Below are 23,177 nucleotides of genomic sequence, written 5' to 3'. Positions count from 1 at the left end.
TCTTCTCATAGTATATGCGGCGACAGCTCGTCGACGCCAAAGTATTTTCTAGTTTATTTATTCTTTGAAATAACAGAGATGCATATATGCATTCTCCATGGTTGTTAGAGTGGTAACTAGGACAGCTTCTGGAGTATCTGTGGAGGGATTTGTGCCGCTAGCGGTTTGTTTTGAAGGGAAAGAGATTGTAAAAGGAAAATAATTAAGGCGTGGAATCACCGGAGATCTGGACATGTAATGCAGGTGGATTTAATACACGATTTAGTCCATAAATAAGGTTTGTGACTTTTTTGTTCTGGGGTGAATGAACGAATGAGTTTTTTTTCTGAATCATTTGTTGATCAAGTTGGCCCTGTAATTAGTGGGGAAGTTTCAGCTGTGTCGAAGAGAGCCTGAAATCACTGAGTCTGTGTTAAATCGTCCAAAAAGGCTTCGTACACATCTGGAATTCGCAATCTTTCGTAAAAGGAACAAATTGTTCAAACGATTGATTCTCCCGACTGACTGCAGTGTTTAACAGTAATAATAAATGGAAAGCACTCTTACAGCAAGCCAGCCGCTGATTACCAAGACGAAGGAATCCACCAAAGATTCTATTTGGCTGATTCTTTTTATCACTATATCACCTAATGAAATCTTATATTAAAAACTATACATAGATAAAGGTGAGAAAGAGAGGGAGCGAATGAAAATAGAGATAATACTAATAATCCTCCATTAGTCTAATTTTTCGCCTGTCTTTTCACGGATCAGCCAAGAACTGGGAGGGCCTTACTTTACTGTATAGACTTATGTGTGAAGGTGAAGGTGAAGGGATCTTAAACGCAACAGATACACGTCTATACAGACAAGACATTACACAGAGAGAGCGGCTAGCTGCATTGATCATCTATTCTTAGATTAAAGAGACGGCAACTTATTATCCGAACATTTAAAATGTTAAAGCTGTATAGAAAGGCGAGTATATATGAGAACCAAGTGTAAACGATAAGAATGGAAGACAAGGCAGAAAACAAAAGAGCACGGATTAAAAAGGTCATTAGGCAGGAACGGTCTCCTTCATTGTTCAACTTATAGTGCCCGTATTGAAGAAGTAAAGGGTGTAAATAAGAGGTTCACAAGTTGGATTAAAACGATAAGATGCGCTTATGACTCAGCCATCCCTGTGCAAGTGAGATAGATTTACAGGACATAGTGAATGGAATAAACATACTGCTGAATTACTGAATGTCGATGAATATGAACGGAAGACAAAGATTTAGATACTGAAATGCTGCAGAAATGATATTAGTGACAAAAACAACATCTAAATTCAGAACCCTGTAGTAAATTGAGAACCGTGTGGTAGACGAAGTAGGGGAATTCTGCTATTTTGGAAACGGAATAATGCATTGCGGATGGAGCATGGAGGGTATAAGATCCAACGTAAGACAAGCCACGAGAACATTCGTTGCCAAGCGAAAGCTATAGTATAAAAAAACACAACTTAATTTCAGAAGTAAATTTTTGAGGATGTGCATCTGGAGCACAGATTCATATGGGAGTGAGTACTGGATTGTAGGTAACTTCCTTAAAAACAGATCTAAGCGTTTGTGGTGTGGTGATATTGAAATAAGATGAGGGTTAATTGGACTGAGAAAAGAATGAATGAAGATGCTCTCCGTTGCATCGGCGACAAATGAAATGTGTGGAAGACAGTAGCTACAAGAAGGGACGAGTTGGAAAGGCATGGGTTAAGAACAGGGAATATGATTCATTGTATTTGGTGGAGCTTTAAAGGCAAAATTTGTAGCGGAAAACAGAGATTGCACTGTTAACAAAATAAATAAAACGCTGGACCTTGGATGTAAATGGTACCCTGAGCTGTAGAGATTTTCACAGACGAATAAATCGTGGTAGGTCACGTCAATATGTATATATATTCAAAGAAACATCAATTTTCAAATTCATCATAATCAACCAGTATGATGGCGTGGCCTATGTTGCATTCGGAAATGGGGTAGTAGTGCTGCGGTATCGGTCGTCAAATAAACCACTTGACACGGGCAGTGGTAAGATGTGTGATTCTTATACTCTTATTTCATTTCCACATTCTCAAAGGGAGTGATAATTATGTCATCATTATGTGCTCTTTGCCTTCTTATCGTATCCATCCAACGCTTCAGAAGCATAACCACTCATTCTTTGGTCGTAATAACGGTTAAAGACATACCTTCATAATCATAGACATTGCACCCACTCTTCCGACTTCAACATTCACGCAAATTTTTATTCCCATTCGGCATGATGGATGTAGCTGAACCGTAGTTGATCTGAGTCAAATATGATCTTTTTAATACAGTGAAGAGCACAGCTTAATAATACTCTGTAGGTTGCAATCGATAGACCAATCAGACGGCATATTAGTACAGTTTTACTGGTTTAGACTTTCTCATAGGTAAGCGCGTCATCAACAAAATGTCTGTTATTAAAATTAATGCAGAATGCTGTGTCAGTGTATAGTATGAACAGTAATGGTGCGTCAACTCGTTACCTTGACATGACCGAAGTTATCTGTACTCTGGTTCCAAGTGTTCAAATAGTATGAACGTTAATTTGAGGTATCTATAACAGTAAATGTGGAAGTCGGAAGGATAGAAAACTGCGGAGATACGCAGGAAGACCTGCAGAGGCCGACGCCTTCTGAAGATATTTGAAGCCTTCTGTTAACATAATCCGATGTGCCCCAGGTAACGGGAAAGAAGCGTTATTTTTTGACTGCCGAAAATTCACTGTAGACGGTCCTGTCTGTTACACGTATGGAAGTACACATACTCACCAATGTAAAGAGAAACGACCACAAAAAATAATCTTGTAAAGGCGGATGACGGAATGAGATTCTCAGGAAGTGTAGTCTGCCCTTAACGCACGCAGCTTACAAGACCATCGTTCGACCGGTACCTGAGTACCACTCCTCAGTCTGGGACTGATAAAAGATATAGAGAAGCTCGAAAGAGGAAGATCTTAGTACATAATCTTGGATTCGTTAAGCAAGTGCGGAACAGCTAGGAAGAAGGTATCCAATTGCGTACCGACAAACCCAGATACAGGTTTTGCCGCCGTGCGGGGTAGCCGTGCGGTATCGAGCGCCTTGCCACGGTTCGTGCGGCTGCCTCCGTCGGGGGTTCCAGTCCTTCCTCGGGCATGGATGTTTGTGTTGTACTTAGCGTAAGTTAGTTTAAGTTATATTAAGTAGTGGGTAAGCCTAGGGACCGATGAACACAGCAGTTTGGTCCCATAGAACTTACCACAAATTTCCAAATTTTCAGGTTTTACCGTGGTTTCCCGAAATCGCTCTAGGTAAATGCAGAGATGGTTTCTTTGAAAAGGCACGGTCTATTTCCTTGTGCTTCATCCCTGATGACTTCGTTGTCGACGGGAAGTTGAACCCTGATCTTCATCCATTCTTTTTTCAGTTCTGTGGCAGACACTTTAAGAGAACCGTTGTCCATCACGTTGTGATTTGCTGTTAAAATTTCGTGAGCGTACGTTTCCAGAAGAGTCAAACACATATTGCTTCCTCTCACATACGTCATGTGAAGAGACACTCTTTAGTAGCATTTACCCCACCGTGAAGGCTCCCCTGTTTTCATGATTTGGTAGATTTGTTTAATTATTTAACTTTGTGGCCGAATGTCCCTGCAGTCGCTACAGTCAGAAAAGGCGTTCGATGCGCCAGATGTCTACGAATACTGTTAACTTCGTTCTGTGTGTTATAACAATTTAACTGTTTGTGTGTCGTATTGGCGGAGGTTGGAGACTAATCCATAATTTGTCTAAACGGAAGTGGAAAACCGCTAAAAAATCAGGTTGAGTCGTATAACAGATCAAAGGTCATTTAATCCGGCTTGCTCATTCGATTCGGATCTTGCTATTCTCTCTGTCTCACTAGCTAGCACTCTGCGTGTTAAGCTACATGAGCAGGTCCTCTCGTTAAAATACTGTAAAGGTAATCTTAGAAAGATTCGAACTCCTACGTAGGTATGCCAGCACTCGTTGTTACGAAGCACGCATAGACTTTAGAAAGTAGGCTACACACGTCATCCCACGCTAAGACCATTGCGCAACAAGAGTGGCGTATTGTCATAAGAGAGTACGTGTTCTGAGTTTCTTGCAGACAGAGTTCTGCTGCGGTACGGACAACGGATGGGTCACAGTGTGCGATTAAAATGGCGCGGCAACTGGAAACGTCCACAAAAGTTGAAGTACGCGGGACAGTACTGTTCTTGTGGGTAAACCATCTAAATTTCGCACAGACTCACTGGGAAATTCTGGTGGTATGTGGAGCAAATGCAATATCTACTCCAGCCTTAGTGAAATGGCGACAGTTTAACCAAGACGGCATAAACGATAGTGATGCTGATCGAAAAGTCCAAATTTTGCACCATGTGATTTCCATCATTTCTACAGGCTAAAAGAACATCTGAGGGAAAAGATATTTTCCAACGTTCACACAGCGGTTCTGGAATTGCACAATGTCCAAGGAGCAGATTCCTGTCATTGAGAAATCCAACGATTAGTAGGCTATTGACAAAGGCTTGGTCACTGCGTTGAGAAATAGTGTCATGTATCTGTGTCACTTTGAAGTGTAGTGTAGCATTCAATAAAAGTTTATTAAAACTAAACTAAACTCCGTCCGGACAGGCTATGTAGGCCCAACAGTACTGACCGGCAGCCGTGTCATCCTCAGCCTAGAGGGGTCACTGGATGCGGATATGGAGGGGCATGTGGTCAGCACACCGCTCCGCCGACCGTATGTCAGTTTACGAGACCAGAGCCGCTACTTCTCAATCAAGTAGCTCCTCAGTTTGCCTCACAAGGGCTGAGTGCACCCAGTTTGATAACAGCGCTAGGCAGACTGGATGGTCGCCCATCCAGCCCGACAGCGCTTAACTTTGGTGATCTGACAGGAACCGGTGTTACCACTGCAGCAAGGCCGTTGGCAAAAGTTAATTAGGTTGCCAAAATAATGTGTACCTTGATGAACAAAATTCTTCTGGGCGATGTCCGGCGTCACTGTAGAAATTGTTTTACTGGAGGAACGGTGGCCGCATTTATTGCAATACGTCATATTTCTGGAAGACGATCGGCCCTTGAATTTAGAACGCTAGTCATGACGAAAGGAAAAGGGTAGGAAGAGTATGTGAAGATGGTTTCTGCTCTTTCGGACAAGAAGAGGGTCAATGGCCGGTCAGCCTTAACTATATATGGAGATGGTATCTGTTCTTTCGGACATGTCCGGAAGAGCAAATACAATCTCCATATATTGTTAAGGATAACCGGCCATTGACCTTCTTCTTCTGTGCGGATGCTCACTCGTTGCCCGAACTCTTATGGGACTCGGTAAGATTGTCTGCAGCGAGTAATGAGTGTAGTAAGCAGGGGCACTACGAACGTAGTGTGTGGACATTAAGTTGGGAATGTGAGTCTCACGGGGAGCGTGCAAGGGATAAATCCCTGCAGTCGCACTATCCTCTGTGCCCTCAGTGGCTCAGATGATAGAGCGTCTGCCATATAAGCAGGAGATCCCGGGTTCGAGTCCCGGTCGGGGCACACATTTTCAACTGTCCCCGTTGATGTATGTATATCAACGCCTGCGGACAGCTTAAGGTGTTGATTTAATTATCTTTAATCAGGGTAGGAAGAAGGCTATTCGTGGATAATCTGACTTGTTGGTGATTGACGCATGTCTGGAAATCAGCGTTTGGCTTCTGGTGGACATGTTTTCTTCCTGGTGTGAGCTGAAATTCTCTGACAGTCCTCTCTATAGCTGTCTGTTTAGGTTGTCGTGTCCCTGCCCGTGCGGCTGGTCCCGGCGGAGGTTCGAGTCCTCCCTCGGGCATGGGTGTGTGTGTTTGTCCTTAGGATAGTTTAGCTTAAGTCAGGGACGGGCAGGAATCCTGCACATGTGCGGTGCACTTGCACGCGTGCAGTGAACAGGTGTTCCGCGTGCACACAGGGGCAAGCTGGCCACCCGATTATCTCCCATCCCCACCATACCTTCTGTCCGCTCCTTCCTATGTAATGCGTTTTGTTTCCTAGCTTGCTTTATTGAGTGAATGAATAAGGTTAGTAGGAGTGCTTGAAGGAAATCATGGTTTGAAAGAGTACCTATTACCTACGATACGTTTTATTTAATTATCACAGGTGGAGTTTACAATACGTTTAATATCTGGAACAAAATTTCTACATACACAAACACAAACAGTTACGTAAATTTTCATCACTGATGTTTTCTCATAACCGAGACTTATTAATTCAGCAAATGGTTTTCCAGCTCTCGCTATATTAAGCGCAGTCTTATAACTTGCACATTCCTCTGGACTATTGTTGTCGTCCTGAAAACTTGAAAACAGTGCTCCATAAAATTTTAAATCAGTTAGATGAGAGACATGACGAGAGAAAGTCGCAGATCTCTCGTGACAACAGCAACTACGACAAATTCATATGGCTCTGAGCACTATGGGACTTAACTGCTGTGGTCATCAGTACCCTAGAACTTAGAACTACTTAAACCTAACTAACCTAAGGACATCACACACATCCATGCCCGAGGCAGGATTCGAACCTGCGACCATAGCGGTCGCGCGGTTCCAGACTGTAGTGCCTAGAACCGCTCAGCCACTCCTGCCGGCCAACTACGACAGATTCATCTGGTATCGTCAGATCGCTCTTCTTAAGCTCAGTCAATTCCGCATCCGCTCAGAATCCGACAATAAATTGTACTCGTCCTTGTGAAATTTATTATAATGGCCTTCAATACTAAACTTCCGTTGACCAGCGAGAATGCTGCCACATATTAAACATTTCGAATTTTCACGTTTTTGCACAAAGATAAAATGATTCTTCCATTACTTTTTAAAAGATAGCAAATCTCCACTTCTCCATTTCTTGAAATGCAACGTTCACTACATAGTGCTCGCTTCGCATCAACGTCCGCAGCTTAGCCTGGCACTACACTGCCGCAACCTGCCGGCTGTCGCCACAGCCCCGGTCGACGCCTGCACGCGAGCAGCACACGCGCAGCGCTGTGCGCTCATGAGCCGCGTGCAACGTTTGCCCACCCCTGGCTTAAGTAGTGTGTAAGCTTAGGGACTGATGACCTTACCAGTTAAGTCCCATAAGATTTCACACACATTTGAACATTTTTTGACCCTGCCCCGTCAGTTTCCCATCCCGCAATCGCTCGCGGCCCCTCGGACAGGGATAGCCGGCAGCCAGCACGACGGCAGTTTGTAGCTGTCTTCTCTGTTGATGTTGTGAGGTTGCTTAACGATTTCATTCACCTCTCATACACTCCTGGAAACTGAAATAAGAACACCGTGAATTCATTGTCCCAGGAAGGGGAAACTTTATTGACACATTCCTGGGGTCAGATACATCACATGATCACACTGACAGAACCACAGGCACATAGACACAGGCAACAGAGCATGCACAATGTCGGCACTAGTACAGTGTATATCCACCTTTCGCAGCAATGCAGGCTGCTATTCTCCCATGGAGACGATCGTAGAGATGCTGGATGTAGTCCTGTGGAACGGCTTGCCATGCCATTTCCACCTGGCGCCTCAGTTGGACCAGCGTTCGTGCTGGACGTGCAGACCGCGTGAGACGACGCTTCATCCAGTCCCAAACATGCTCAATGGGGGAGAGATCCGGAGATCTTGCTGGCCAGGGTAGTTGACTTACACCTTCTAGAGCACGTTGGGTGGCACGGGATACATGCGAACGTGCATTGTCCTGTTCGAACAGCAAGTTCCCTTGCCGGTCTAGGAATGGTAGAACGATGGGCTCGATGACGGTTTGGATGTACCGTGCACTATTCAGTGTCCCCTCGACGATCACCAGTGGTGTACGGCCAGTGTAGGAGATCGCTCCCCACACCATGATGCCGGGTGTTGGCCCTGTGTGCCTCGGTCGTATGCAGTCCTGATTGTGGCGCTCACCTGCACGGCGCCAAACACGCATACGACCATCATTGGCACCAAGGCAGAAGCGACTCTCATCGCTGAAGACGACACGTCTCCATTCGTCCCTCCATTCACGCCTGTCGCGACACCACTGGAGGCGGGCTGCACGATGTTGGGGCGTGAGCGGAAGACGGCCTAACGGTGTGCGGGACCGTAGCCCAGCTTCATGGAGGCGGTTGCGAATGGTCCTCGCCGATACCCCAGGAGCAACAGTGTCCCTAATTTGCTGGGAAGTGGCGGTGCGGTCCCCTATGGCACTGCGTAGGATCCTACGGTCTTGGCGTGCATCCGTGCGTCGCTGCGGTCCGGTCCCAGGTCGACGGGCACGTGCACCTTCCGCCGACCACTGGCGACAACATCGATGTACTGTGGAGACCTCACGCCCCACGTGTTGAGCAATTCGGCGGTACGTCCACCCGGCCTCCCGCCTGCCCACTATACGCCCTCGCTCAAAGTCCGTCAACTGCACATACGGTTCACGTCCACGCTGTCGCGGCATGCTACCAGTGTTAAAGACTGCGATGGAGCTCCGTATGCCACGGCAAACTGGCTGACACTGACGGCGGCGGTGCACAAATGCTGCGCAGCTAGCGCCATTCGACGGCCAACACCGCGGTTCCTGGTGTGTCCGCTGTGCCATGCTTGTGATCATTGCTTGTACAGCCCTCTCGCAGTGTGCGGAGCAAGTATGGTGGGTCTGACACACCGGTGTCAATGTGTTCTTTTTTCCATTTCCAGGAGTGTATGTTTCGTTGGCGCTTCCACGGTTCCTTTGCCAGTAGACGCCCTTCCTAAACATTATAGCCTGTCCACAGTCACGGTGTTGTTCAGCTATCGCCGATTTATTGTGCTGTCCTAATCGCACGGCCAGGCGTGTGCTGACTGGCCTCCCTGACTAGCCTATGTCGGCAGCTCTGCACTCGTACTCCTGTAGTATTACGATCGTTCACTGCATTCTTGGTGGAACCGGTCACGTCGTGGATCTTGACTTCCGTGCACACCAAGAAGCAAACATGCCCACCACAAGCCAAACGCTGATTTTCAGACATGTGTCAATCATCGACAAGCCAGATAATCACCGAATAGCCTTCTTCCTTAGGTCCCTCTCTCTTCATGACTACCGTCCTTATATTCTAGTCCACCACTCAGAGCAAATATGCTCAAGGGGAATAGATGTAAACCCGCATGTACCGTCTAGATGTAGATGTAGATGCAAATTCGAAGAAAACAATCAAACTAACCTGTGTGTAAGCGATGTAGTTGAAGAACGCGACAGCGACGTAGGTGCAGAGGAGTGTGGCTGCGCCGATGATGCTGTTGTTGACGGCGAAGGTGTGTACTCCGTCGAGGAAGCGTTGGGTGAGTTCCGCGTAGGAGAAGTTGCCGCTGGTGGTGGTGGTCTCCTCGGAGTACATGACGCGCAGTACGGCGTCCGTCAGCGTCTCTCCCGGGTCCCGGCGGTTGCCGGCCATGAAGGCTGTGGTCGCCGACGCGATGGCTGGGCCCAGCTCCGACCCGAAATCCACCATGATGCCGGTCAGGTCGCCAAAGAAGAGCACGTTCAGCGGCTGGCACACACCGCTGCCCACAGCTCCCACCAGCCCCACAAACATCAGCAGCTTCTCCCACGCAGTCGAGAACTGGTACTGTGGAAAGACACCGTGAGCAGCGCTAACAGCTTCGTAGGCTGACCTTCCTTTTAAACGCTGACAGTAATTCACTGTCATGCAGGGTGAGCCCGAACTACGTCGACAAAATTTCAGAGGCTGCTCAGGGATATTTCCTCAGTACTATGGCATAAGGGATGGGTGGTGTCACTCCAGTCACAGAAGTCACCAGCGTGGAATTAGTAAGTGGGTGGGGGAGAGGGGGGGGCGGAGAGCGACACACACACGCACACACACACACAATAGATGAGTTACAGGTCACAAAAGGGGGTGTAACGGGAGATCCACTCGAAAAAATTAAGACCTAAAATCACTTTCTGGAGCATTCTGAAAGCCTCAGTCCATACATTTCAACTGGTACTTAACACTTCTGAAGCGTGCCTATTTGAGCCTGGATTAAAACGTATTTTGCTATTACTGAGTATAAAAAAGTTATGTAACATTAAAATTTAAATTTACCGGCGGTGTGTGTATGATTATTACGTATTAACTCCCAAACAACCGTAGAGATTATTTCATATAGAATACTTTTCCAAAGTAAATTCTGCTTAATATTTATTGTAAATGAAAATAAATAGCCTATTACATACACGATTTAATGCAGTTTATTTTTAAAACATAAGAAATAACATAAAGGCGAAGAACTATGAAAACTAGGAATAAAAATGCAAGAGTTGAATGGGCATAAACGATAATTAAATGCATTGTAAAGAGCATAAGGGAAAATAATCTTACAAAATTCTTCGTATAGTAATGTAAATACATTTCTTCTGTTGTCAAAATTGTAATATACCCTGTAAAAAATATTTACTTATAATAATTCTTTGGCCTTTTTTACAAAATTACAGTATTAATCAATTGCCCTGAACTCTCTTCAAAGCAAGTCGTCTCGGCGCATGCTCTGAATGTAACTTTATTATTTACTAACACCGGACAGTGCGTAATTGTCGCATAGTGTTCGATTGTTTGCTGTCTGTCTTCTGACCAACCCTCCTACAGAATTAGAGCAAAGCCAAGCAGGTTCACGCTAATCTCTCCTGCTCCTTTATCACTCATAGTCATACCAACACAGCTCATTAAAACTTGTAATATTGTCTTTTTAGTGAATAATATAAGCGGATTTGATTTACTGGCATGTTAGTAAATCCTGTAAATCATTAAAACCTTTTAACGAGTGTAATAAGTTAAGCTTTGGTATATTCGTTTAAAGGTGCCATTTTTTGTCAACTAAGACTCAAAAAATTGAATATTTTCGAAAAATAATGGGGTGACATGCCACCATCTCTACCCCTACACTCTTCGGCAATGACATCCAAGATCTCAGTCGCCTTTGTTTCTCCATAAATATGTGTATTTTACTAAAAACAAGAAACGTTTGTTTCTCTAGGGACTTTTGTTCAAAACTATCGAAACCGGCAATGCTTCGCAATTGCTGAATGTGTATGGGAACTGGATATACATCCTTTAGCTGGGGTATTCCAGGGAATTGTTTCACAACGTAATTTTCGGCTCCTCGTTACGATTCGCCCACTTTGAAGCCATGGAACTCGAAATTATAATAAATCATACACAACATGAACGGAAAAGACTTCTTTGATTTTCATTTTTGGTTTTTTAATTGTTTTTCATTCACTTAAAAAAAATTGTACGCAATAAAATTAAAAAACTTCAAAATATACAATAGTTTTCGTTTTCTAGATGCTGTGTGGTAAGACTATCCACTGGTTTTCTGAACTGTCAGTTTATGAAAGGGGACTTAACAGCTGACCATGGTAAAAACACTCTCATCGTAAATCGACAACATCTGGACGCACAGCCTGCAGCATTCTTTACTGTTACTGCAAACGAATCGGCCCAGACGATAGTTTTTATGAGGCACTAGCAGCTGTGTCGAGAGAGATGTTTCTGATACCTGTGGCGTATGCTATGAACAACGATTCGCTTTGTCCGGATCCTCGGGTAATGTGACATTATGCATGCACGTACAAGACAGGTTGCCCACGTTCTGGTAAGCAAACCACCAGTTTCCGAGCCAAAAAGACAGGACTCGGTGAGTCCCTTGTTTATCCGCTTTATCTGGACTGTACTAGGGTCAGTGTGCTATAGTTAGTATTAGGAGTAGCGGTCTCTCGCTTCACATATTTTATGCTTCCTGTCTGTATTCTGACATGGTTCTGGGGATGAGATTAGGTGTGACTGTGTGATGCACATCTGGACTATTGCATACAAGCCTCACGTGGGTAAGTTTAAATGTATTTGTATGTATGTCATTATCGACTATCAGACACAATGTACCTCTCCCACGCACTGTACTGTTGCTTGCGGTTTACATATAAATGTAGATCTCGCCAGATCCTGATTTCGAAACAGGCAATGTACTTCTTGGCCGTAACTTGTAATTTTCAATTTTCTTAAGAAATAAAAAATACCTGTACATTCAGTGTGCCACTCTGAGTCAGATGGACGGCTATAATCTTCGTTTCCCTTCCGTCAGGCCATCCTCTCTGATTTTGAGCTTCACTGTTCCCTATATGTTGCACATATTGTTTGTAGCACCACGTTTGTAGCATTTCTGAACGTACCAGTGACGTGATGGACGTGTGAACAGTAAAGAAGAGCACTTCTCAGTTACGATCGCTTTCTTTTCCGTCACGCAGAGTGAGCTCGCAGCTGCAGAACATTCGTTACAAACTAGACAACCTCCCTCTCATGAGAAGAGAAAAGTACGTCACCCATTGTAATAAAATGGAACACCTGTAGCCGTCCTTTCCATGTTATTTATTATATAGCTAATAGTTTCGGTGATTTAATACACCATCTTCAATCCTTAACCGACGGTGAGGAGGTGAACTCCTATGGTATACATGACCCCATCAGTGCCCGACATCTGTAAACTGGTTTCCGTAGACTATTATAACAACAATGTGGTGTCTGCTATCATCAACTACTAACTTATAGGACAAACATTCAAAACAGAACGTCGTGAGAGAGCGAAACGAGAACGACTAGTAGCTCAGATAAGAAGAGAAAAGAAAATTTTAAGATGTAGTGCTACAGAGTAATGCTGAAGATTAGATTGGTTGATCATGTAACTAATGAGAACGTTCTGAATCGAACTGGAGAGAAAAGAAATTTGTGGCGCAACTAACGAAAGGAAGGGATCATTTGAGACTTAAAGGAATTGTTGACACTGGAGGGAAGCGTGAGGGGTAAAAATTTTAGAAGAAAACCGGGGCTTGAATACAGTAAGCAGATTAAAAGGGACTCACGTTGAGGCAGTTGTGCAGAGATGAAGAGGCTTTCACAGGATAATCTAGCACAGAGAGCTGTATCAGCCCAGTCTTCCGACTGAGTGTCACAACTTATCTTTCACAGATTCATTATAAATATAAAAAAAGGCGCTGGTAGCTTTGAGATAGGAACAGTTAGCAAAACATTAACAAAAACATATAATCAATGAAAAACTCATTTTAAGAGAAATTTGTCTTCAACTTCTGTCATTCTTGTTACAGAAAAATGGTTCAAATGGCTCTGAGCACTATGGGACTTAACATCTATGGTCATCAGTCCCCTAGAACTTAGAACTACTTAAACCTAACTAACCTAAGGACAGCCCACAACACCCAGCCATCAAGAGGCAGAGAAAATCCCTGACCCCGCCGGGAATCGAACCCGGGAACCCGGGCGTGGGAAGCGAGAACGCTACCGCACGACCACGAGATGCGGGCTCTTGTTACAGAACCCGACACTAATTCTACTGGAGTAAATAATTTACATAACATTTGCTTACCAGCTTAATGAAGGAGACACTAGGGATTTCTTCTGTTTTTTCTGACTTTTCAGGTTCTGTGAATTCCCTAGAACAGTAAATATTAATCAGGACATAGTTTCGTCCTATAAGAACTTGCATTACTTTTATGTAAGCTACAAACTATAAAACATATAGTCATAGTGACTCAGGAGAGATCTATGACAGCTAAAATAGGACATCAACGTGAAGTAGGAGCAAGAGATGTAATTAAATGTAGAAATTACAAGGATTATGTTTCAAGTTGCAATAAAGATTATTACGACACACTAGAAAAAATTGCATTTTAAAATCCAAAGATAAATTTTAAAACACTTGCTACAAACAGATATTACAAGACGAGCGAAGAGAAGAATGAAGGTTGAACAAATTCTCTATAACGTTTAAGACAGTACTTAGACATAAAAAAAATACTTACACATCTAGTGCCCCAGTCTTGTTGTCTTCTTCGTCCAGGCTCTTAACCCTCACCACTTTTATTGGCTCCGGATCACTTTCCTCCTTCTTGACCTTCATTCTTGTTCAGAGTGTATAAATCTGAAAACAAACCATCCACCGAACTTGATCAGTTACAGTCTTATTACGTTTGCCGTATAATCTGTTTCAATTCTCATACAGTTATTTGATTTAAATTATGAGATACGTACAACTGCAGTTACCGTCTCTTATTGTTTAAGAAGTTTTGTAGAAAACATTTCAGTAACGTATCATTCTTGTATATTTTACATGCTCTAAAAATAGCATTCCCTTTTATTTGCTTTCGAACTAAACTTTTCCTGTTTTCCATGGTTCAATGTGCTCTTTCCAAAAAGTGCCCGAAACGCGCAATGTCAGAACCACCTTCTCCACTTGTGATTATTTCATAACAAGGGACTTTTACCTTTTAAGAAATGTATCATCGCCTGCGTCAAAATCCCTCGCTTCGGTCATCTTGAGTAATCTTGATTCTAAGTCCGGGGAAGTCATGTAATTTTTCTCCTACTATGTCTGTATTTCGTTAGCGAGGTGCGTATGACCACACTTTCAATTACTTCTCGTCGATATAGCCATTTTTGTTTACCAATAGATCAAATTCTATAGCAAGTACCCTATTTCTTAGGTGCAATGCTTCTCTTTGCCACAGTTTACTTACGGGCTACGCAATGTGTGAATTCTCTCATTGTTGTCTGTTCCTATTGCACGTGTATTATTTTTCTGAAAATATTGTATATTATTATAATATATGATTATAAGAGATTATACGTTATATATAAATCAGCACCTGGCTTGCCTTTTATTCACAGCGCATTGGTACAAAGATTTAAGGAATCTCGACCTTTAGGGGATCCGTTTCCAGTGACAAGAGCTTCCGCTCAGAAAACGCTTTTATCAGAATGGAAATAGCGAGGAAGGTCGTGATCTATGCATGGATAGCTCCGTTGGGAAGTGGTGAAAATACTTTGTCATCTAGTAATGTGTAATCACTCATCCTTTCGGAATGGAAATGGCATCTGTATTTACACGTTCAAACTATATCGCTAAAGTAGTCCTTCAGGGCGTTCAGAATGAGCTCGATATTTGTTGTTAATTATTATTTCTTACACGATATTCTTGACTTGCCTATGTTCTCTATAAAGACCAGTGGAATATATTTGCTGTGATGTCCATTACCTTCTGTGTCGCGAGAAGCTGTATGACCAGTACGGAATTTAGCCAACGATTTAGGGGCCTCTGCCTCGACAATAAAAATCTCTTTAATACCTTGCCTGATATTTTTCATTTTCACTCGTTGAATGCATTGCTTTGTCTATCCTAGAAAGAACATACATTGTTCCGATTTCGAGTGTCGGTTCGGCACACGGTTTCGATCTGCCAGAATGTTTCATATCAACGGACGCTCCGCTGCAGAGTGAGAAATTCATTCTGGATTTGGTTACGGTTTGTATAATACAACTTTTTTTCCTATTTGTCGTTTCAACTGAATATCAACAAAATCTTCAAACCCAACTTCCGTCATATACAGTATCCGGCATGAAATGAAATACGAGACTTCAATATAATCTCATTTTTATCAGCCATGATTGATAAATACTTTCCGTGTCTTGGTAATAAGAAATCAAAGAAATGAATTTGACGGTCTCGTACTAACACCTAGTAATCAACTCACACTTAAAAGGAAAAATAAATGTAATTCTTGCTTCTTTTTCTAATTGTAAGGATTTTCCGTCCTGTTTGCGCCCGTTGACTTATGCAGTATCTATCGGATAATTGCAAAAGAAAGCTAACCAATACAGCAAGAGTTCAATACAAGAAAGAGACAAGCAACTTCCTTTTGAGTTAAATTTGTCTTTCGCATGCTGCAAAATACATCCCTTCCTATCTGCAACTGCGTTGCCGACCTAACTTCTCATACTGATATTTATATGACAGGTCCGATGAATGGTGGTAGTATCGACGAGTCTCAGCGGTTAAGAATAACTGATGTAAGGTACACATCATTCAAGTAAACAAAGCTGACACTCGACGCTCTGGCCCATGAGAGCGACCGTAAATGGCAAATGCCTGTACGGTCGCTCCCATCAGCCACCGCACCGAGTGTCAACATTGTTTAGACGGTTTTTACGTGTTCATCTGTTTGCATATTGTCGTAACAAAAGTGATAATTTCGGTTGTGTTTTCGTATGAATGAATAGTAAATGTAGAACACTGACTGTTCATCATCACTGGTTATTCTGCGATATCAGGTGAATCTCATAACGAAACAAAACTCATAGTTCTAAATTTCACATTATTCTGGTCCTTTTTAGGTAGCTCTTGCCGGTAATATGAGTATTAACATTCAACTTAATTACTACATGTTTCAGTGATCTATAATGCCAGATAATCACTCATACAAATGCAGGAAAGCTACGTAACTGAAGCGACGTTTTGATTCTACATTAAGCTTTAATTTCGTTTAGTGCTTTTATTGTGATTAATGTAACGTGTCAGATTTCATGTTTATGGTTTCCATACGATCAAGCACTACGGCACCCGAGCTCTAATCAACAGCTTACTTAGCTTAATCACTCTTCTATTTACAGGCACTTCATATGTACAACGCTGTATAGTGAAAATTATTTTTTACCCTCTTCATTCGTGCCACTGAAGCAATATTTTATTTCAGTTGCAGAAACAATTTTTTTTGAGTCATCAATCTTCGGACTGGTTTGATGAGGCCCTCCCGGAATTCCTCTCCTGAACTGAAATCGTCATGTCACAGTAGCACTTGCAACCTACACCCTCAATTATTTGCAGTATTTTATATTTACAATATTTTGTATCACCAGAATCTTTTACATATTATGCTCACCTCTGTGACATCATTATATCTTTGACCACAATTGCCACGTAGCTTACGATCTCATGCATTGGAAATACAACCACCTGATCGTGATACTGCTGAGCCTGGTAGATAGCTCATGGGAAAATAATTTTTGCAATAGATAAAGCCATGACATTTGTATTGCGATTTAGCCTAATTTTTCACCACAGTCCAGTGGAACTACGAATAAAATAAATTTTACTGTTGTATGTTATTCAGTTATTTTCTTTATTTATATAAACATTACTGTCGTTGTTAATGTCGTAAAATTAATGACACTACAATAACATGCAGCTAAAATTTTTGTATTACCAAACCCAAAATATTTTAATAACCGTTATTGTGAGTGAAATAACGCTACGGTTGCTTCGAGGCAACCGACTGAAATCCAAATCAAATCCCAAACAGTTTTTTTAGTTGTAAACAATTCACTCAACTTTAATTTGGTGGTTCAGAACACTAAGTAGTAGGAATGAAGGTGCACAACATAATCGTATCTTACCGGGTACCGAGATAATCGCCGCTAGCAGACTCTAAACTCAAACTCCTTGCTTGTCAAATGACAACTGCAGTGTGTTTTCACGCTCATTCCTATAAGAGCAGTGAAAGTGACGTAATACGAAGATGAACCAGCAACTCCCGCCCCTTTAGTCATATCTGACAAGTTATCAGGACGGATAAACCATTTATGTTGTCATGTGACGTTCCTCTCACGTTGCACTGGATGGATTTATCATTGTGTGACCGATTATCACCTGTTGTCACAGCTGATACGAATTGTCACGTGAAGGTAGTTCTTGGGGCCAAAGTCAAAAGCTTTATGGGGTACAATTTTTAATGGTTTAGCCTGTCACTCTTCACCATTCCTCAGGGTGTTAAAAGTCTCACTGCCCAAAGGGACAGATAGTGCGACGGAACGCCGAGCGGTTCTAGGCGTTACAGTCTGGAACCGCGTGACCGCTGCGCTCGCAGGTTCGAATCCTGCCTCAGGCATGGTTATGTGTGATGTCCTTAAGTTAGTTAGGTTTCAGTAGTTCTAAGTTCTAGGGGACTCATGACCTCAGAAGTTAAGTCCCATAGTGCTCAGAGCCATTTGAACCATTTTTTTGCGACGGAACCCAAAACAAACATATTTCCTCTAGCACCCAGGTGTCGGAAACGCACACTGAGTGAGCACTAAGAACCCATAAGCAGTTCCTTGGTGGAAAAAGATAAACAAAAAGTACAATCCTCAAACATCGTTACATCAAGTTGACTTGAGGTGTCTTGTGACACGCTGGCGTGTATTGAGCCAATAAGCAACATATAGCCCTGAAGTATCTGCTTGACGGTCGCACTGCATAAAATGGAACGCTGCACATGGTAGGAACTGCGAGACATGCACTTTCTTTATGGTGCAGCTGAGCTAAAGGCAATGCAGAACCCTGTACGCTCTTTTCTACTCGTAATTATAGTGTTCTCTTATTTCCTTTTACTATGAGTATCTGGTTGCGCCTGTTAAACAGATGACCCTGTAGGAACTTGTCTGTCTATCGCAACATACACTGACATGACCAAAGTCATGGGATAGCGACATGCACATATACAGATCGGGGTAGTATCGCGTACGCGAGGTGCAGAAGACCACTGCTTTGGCGGAGATGTTATTTGCACTCAGATGATTCATGTCAAAAGTCTTCCGACGTAATTAGGGCCGCACGACAGAAATTAACAGACTTTGAACGCGGAATGGTAATTGGAGCCTGACCAGGGGATATTCCATTTCGGAAATCGTTAGAGAATTCAATATTCCGAGAGCCACAGTGACAAGAGTGTGTCGAGAATACCAAATTCCAGGCACTTCCCCTCGCCACGGACAACGCAGCGGCCGACGGTCTTCATTTAATGACCGAGAGCAGCGGCGTCTGCGTTGAGTTGTCAGTGCTAGTAGACAAGCAACAATGCGTGAAATAACCGCAGTGTACGACGAACGTACCCGTGCTGCGAAATTTGGCATTAATGGGCTATGGCAGTAGACGACCGACGCGAGTGCCTTTGCTAACAGCTCGACACCGCCTGCAGCACATGTCCTGGACTCGTGATCATATCGGTTGGACCCCAGACGATTGGAGAAATATGGCCTGGTTGGACTTTCCCGACTTCAGTTGGTAAGAGGTGATGGTTTGGTACGAGTGTGACGCAGACCCTGCGTAATCATAGACCCAAGTTGTCAGCAAGGCACTCTGAATGCTGGTGGTGGCTTCATAATGATGTGGGCTGAGTTTACATGGAATGGACTGGGTCCTCTGGTCCAACTGTACCGATCCTTGATTGGCAATGGTTATATTCGGCTACTTCGAGATCATTTACGTTCATGGATTTCATGTTCCCAAGCAACAATGTCACCTGACCACAACTGTTCGTGACTGATTTGGAAAACATTCTGGACAATGATTTGGCTCGCAATGAGTCCCATTGACTCACTTATGGGACATAAACGGGAGATCATTTCGTGCGCAAAATCCTGCACCGGCAACATTTTCGCAATTATGGACAGCTCGGTATTTCTGCAGGGTACTTCAACGACTTGTTGAGTTCATGCCACGTCGGGCTGGAGCACTACGCCGGGCAAAGGGAGGTCCGAGACGATATTAAGAGGTATCCCATGACTTTTGCCACATCAGTGTACGACTCCCTACCAAAAACAGCAACATTAACACTTTGACCACTACTTTAGAGTAATCTGAACTTTCTTACTAATGTTAACCGTAGTTTTACTTGTCTGAATATTTCTTAGGCTATCGTGCTTCGCCCGAAGCGTTTAGTGGTCAACTAGCGGTTCCTGTATCCAGAAACAAAGTATACACTTCATTGTTACCTGTAAGTATCGTTCTGATACGACAATTAATTTTTTGCACTAAAGCACGGCAACAGCACTCACCAACGGGCTAGCAACCAATACTTACTCAACTTGAGAATTTTCCTCCTAAAAAGCAATAATTCTACTTGCTAATACCGGTCGCTTCGTCCTGAAGAGACGAACTTCGAAAGTAGTGCTCATTCAACTTAGAACGGATAATGAATTTATAATTCCAGAAATGTAGCTTTCTTGTACCAAAATGAAAATATCAAGATCGTAAATGACTTCCTTTTCAATCATTACTTTACGAACTACTCAAAAATACGAAGTTTTAATCGTCATCAGACTGAAATTACTTTAATCTCGAGACTTTTACTGAGCGAATTCTAACAAATGAAATTTAAGCATGTACTGTAACAAAGCGACCATCAGAGTTATGTATCGCCACTTAGTTACGTTAAAAAACCACACAAACATTGCATTTCGCTGTTGTTGCTCTTATACACCGTAAACATTAATTTTAACACAGGATTTAAGCAGAGTAACGATAGGTACTTGATAAAAGATGTTAAAACTACTTAGAATTAGATTTCAGTATTTTGAACACGAAGTACTTTTGACCATAATTTATGTTAAGCTGACTTTCTTGTATGTGAATAACAAAATAAACTGTCTTTAGCGTACCTTAACGGAAGGAGTGCTGTAAAAATACTTTTGTAAATTCTTCACGTGTCTTATTAATTAGGTAGACCAGACGACATAATATCTACGTTTGGGAAACGTTATTGAAGTCTTTTTTTTATATCTGTCATATTGATGTGGATGCAGGATTGTGGGTGATCAATAACTCGTAGAAAAAGGATACCAGCAGCCAATTCATCCTTAAAGTTTTATTATTTAAGCAACCTGTTTCATCATCAACAAATGGAGACAACACAGTTGCTGTCGTGTGTTTGGAGTGTACATGTCGAATAAATAAACGTCCCCGCTAACGAATCGTCGAAAATGGTTGCTTACATATTATTTTTTAGGAAGAATGACGGCTGATGGTATAGTTCTTTCAGCGAATTCATGAAGTTAGATGGTGTAATTCATGCAACAGAATATTCCAGTCTGGAAAATTCTTGCTTCCACTGCTAGAATTATTTATTAATGCAGAAGTGCTGATTACCACCTGCTGATTACCTCCTTCTTCCATAATTTGTGCCAACATTATCACTAATATTTGTCTCGCAGAGTGCGTCAGTACATGACCTTGCTCTAACACTACTGACAGGTTTGTATGCGTATTGTCATATCGCTGGCTTGGTTGCGGAGTGTCTTTGCGTGGGGGCTGCATTTTGCGGAGTCGAGCATGGGACACGGAGCTGCTACGTTGTGTTGTGGGTAGCTCTGCACGGGAAAGGTATTATCATGGAAGTTCAAATGTGGCTGCCAGTGCTATTATTATGAAGTAACGAGATATGGCTGTGGATTCAGTGAAAAGTGCGTAAAGAAGTAATTAACTATGAGCAGCGCTGCCGACAGCTTATTTTGAGTATCTGCCCGTTTGCGTATCGTACCATAAAACGTCAATCATCGGCGCTGTGTTTGGCCTCCCAGAATGAAACTATTATGAATGAGTAAAAATAGTTTACCGTAAAGGAGAGCAATCAAATGCCAGTGTCTTGTAGCGAGCGTAAAAACATGCGTCCGGTCATCGCATTTCCGCATCATCAAGGATCAACCGCGTCGCGACGGTTACGCGCACGCTCGTACGAGCGAGAACTGTGAACTGTAAATTAACTCTTATGAACAGTGTTATATTATTGCAAGTGTCAAGAGGGACTGGTAATAGATATCTGTGTGTACGTGACGCGCGTAAGAAGTTTCGTTCGACCATTCGGTTTCCGCATCATCAACAATCACCCGCGTCGTGTTGGTTACGCGTACGCTCGTCCAAGTGATAATCGTGGACAGGTAATCATCATCATTGCCTGTGTATCTATCGCCGAAGGTTCGGCCAGAGTAAGATTGTGAAATACGTGTGACGGCGTGAAGTTCAATAGTGACAGACATTAACGTGATCAAGAATGCTACAATGTAATAAGGGCATGATAATTATGAGCTCTCATCAAATCAGCAAGAATGTTAATTGGCATCAACACTTACGACTTAGAGTGTAAACAGTGCAACCTGCGATTTTCTTATTGTCTCAGAATATATTTATTCATACCAGACGTGGAACAGTGTCGTGTTTGGTGTTAAACCCGCCTGCATATTTATATACATAATTTCAAGCAAGCCAGCAACAATGTGGAGCAGCATTAACGTGACCGGCGCGGGAGTATCAGGCACGAGGTGTGGGCGGGGCACACGGTCAAAACGAGAGCAGTTTAAGGGCTCCCCACCAGTTGCACCCCCGGGCGTGTTACAGGCTATTCTCCACAGTTTCAGGATATCTGCGGTAAACTTCGTTCCCCGTAACAGGTGTTCACAAAATGTAAAGCGAAAAGGCCCACCTGCCAACCATATTTCGACATTGTCCACTGGGTCTCCCTGCTGTGCATTTACATTTGCAGAAAAGACTCTCACGAAAATCAACGAGAAACAAGCGTAATGGCTTACTCATTTCTTTGGCAAAATTTTATGTTTCTCATAGCAATAAATTATAACATTCTAAGGAAGACGTCAGACCTTACGAATTTTTTTTGGATACTCTTAATTTCAGAACAACAAAATAAATGTGCAATTCCTAATGCAATTATACTTTTAGAAGGTTTGTTCACATCCCTAGTCGTACAGTCATCAGTATATAGCTGTTAATGAACAAAACCAGATCTCGACAACACATAAAGTAACACTGTACGGTTACAAATAGTCCAGTAGCTCAGCGAATGCACCGCGAACGTTTTCCTGCACGATGATGTCTGCATTAACACACATTTACTTCAATCAACGCTGGACTGGACTACAGGTATATTGATGGTACGCAGAATCAATGCAGGCAGACCACGGACGATGCGTAACTTTTGTGGAAGACGTGCTGTTGTGTTTTTAGGAAATGCGCGAGGCAAGCATACAAACAATTGCCGCTTACAATTTTACAGTGGTTCGTGACTACAGTCACGTAATACTTTTTAAACAAAACTTCCATCATTTAACTGCATATATCGTTTATTATACTGCACAATCATGATTTCGGCCTTTGCCCACTTCCAAGTATCACAATGTTGGGCAGGATCAGACGTCTATAAACGAAATCATTGGAGAAGTACATTAAGCTTGGTTATATAATGCAAGTGTCACAGCATAAAAACCATAACAAATTCACAAAGTGTCTGGCATAAACAAAACAACCATGTGTGACATACACTGAATAATTGTGCCATAAAATGATCACCAGAAAGAGTCATTCCATGTGCAGGCGTCACTGCGTCATGCCACACTGTCGAATTTACTAATGTGTTTGAAGCCAAAGTGAACACCGTAAGCTGAGTTCGGAGGTCACCACTGTTTGATACGGAGC

General features: G+C 42.8%; 1 pseudogene; it reads right to left on the bottom strand.

The window, feature by feature from the left end:
• The window catches only part of LOC126176242 (ATP-dependent translocase ABCB1-like), an 88,149-nt pseudogene extending 74,146 nt beyond the window's left edge, over window positions 1–14,003 (bottom strand).
• Window positions 14,004–23,177: the final 9,174 nt, after the last annotated feature.

The sequence above is a fragment of the Schistocerca cancellata genome, chromosome 3, assembly GCF_023864275.1.
Source record: "Schistocerca cancellata isolate TAMUIC-IGC-003103 chromosome 3, iqSchCanc2.1, whole genome shotgun sequence".
Classification (NCBI taxonomy): Eukaryota; Metazoa; Arthropoda; class Insecta; order Orthoptera; family Acrididae; genus Schistocerca; species Schistocerca cancellata.
Note: the sequence above shows the minus strand (reverse complement) of the source record. Positions and strands in the feature narration are given on the sequence as shown.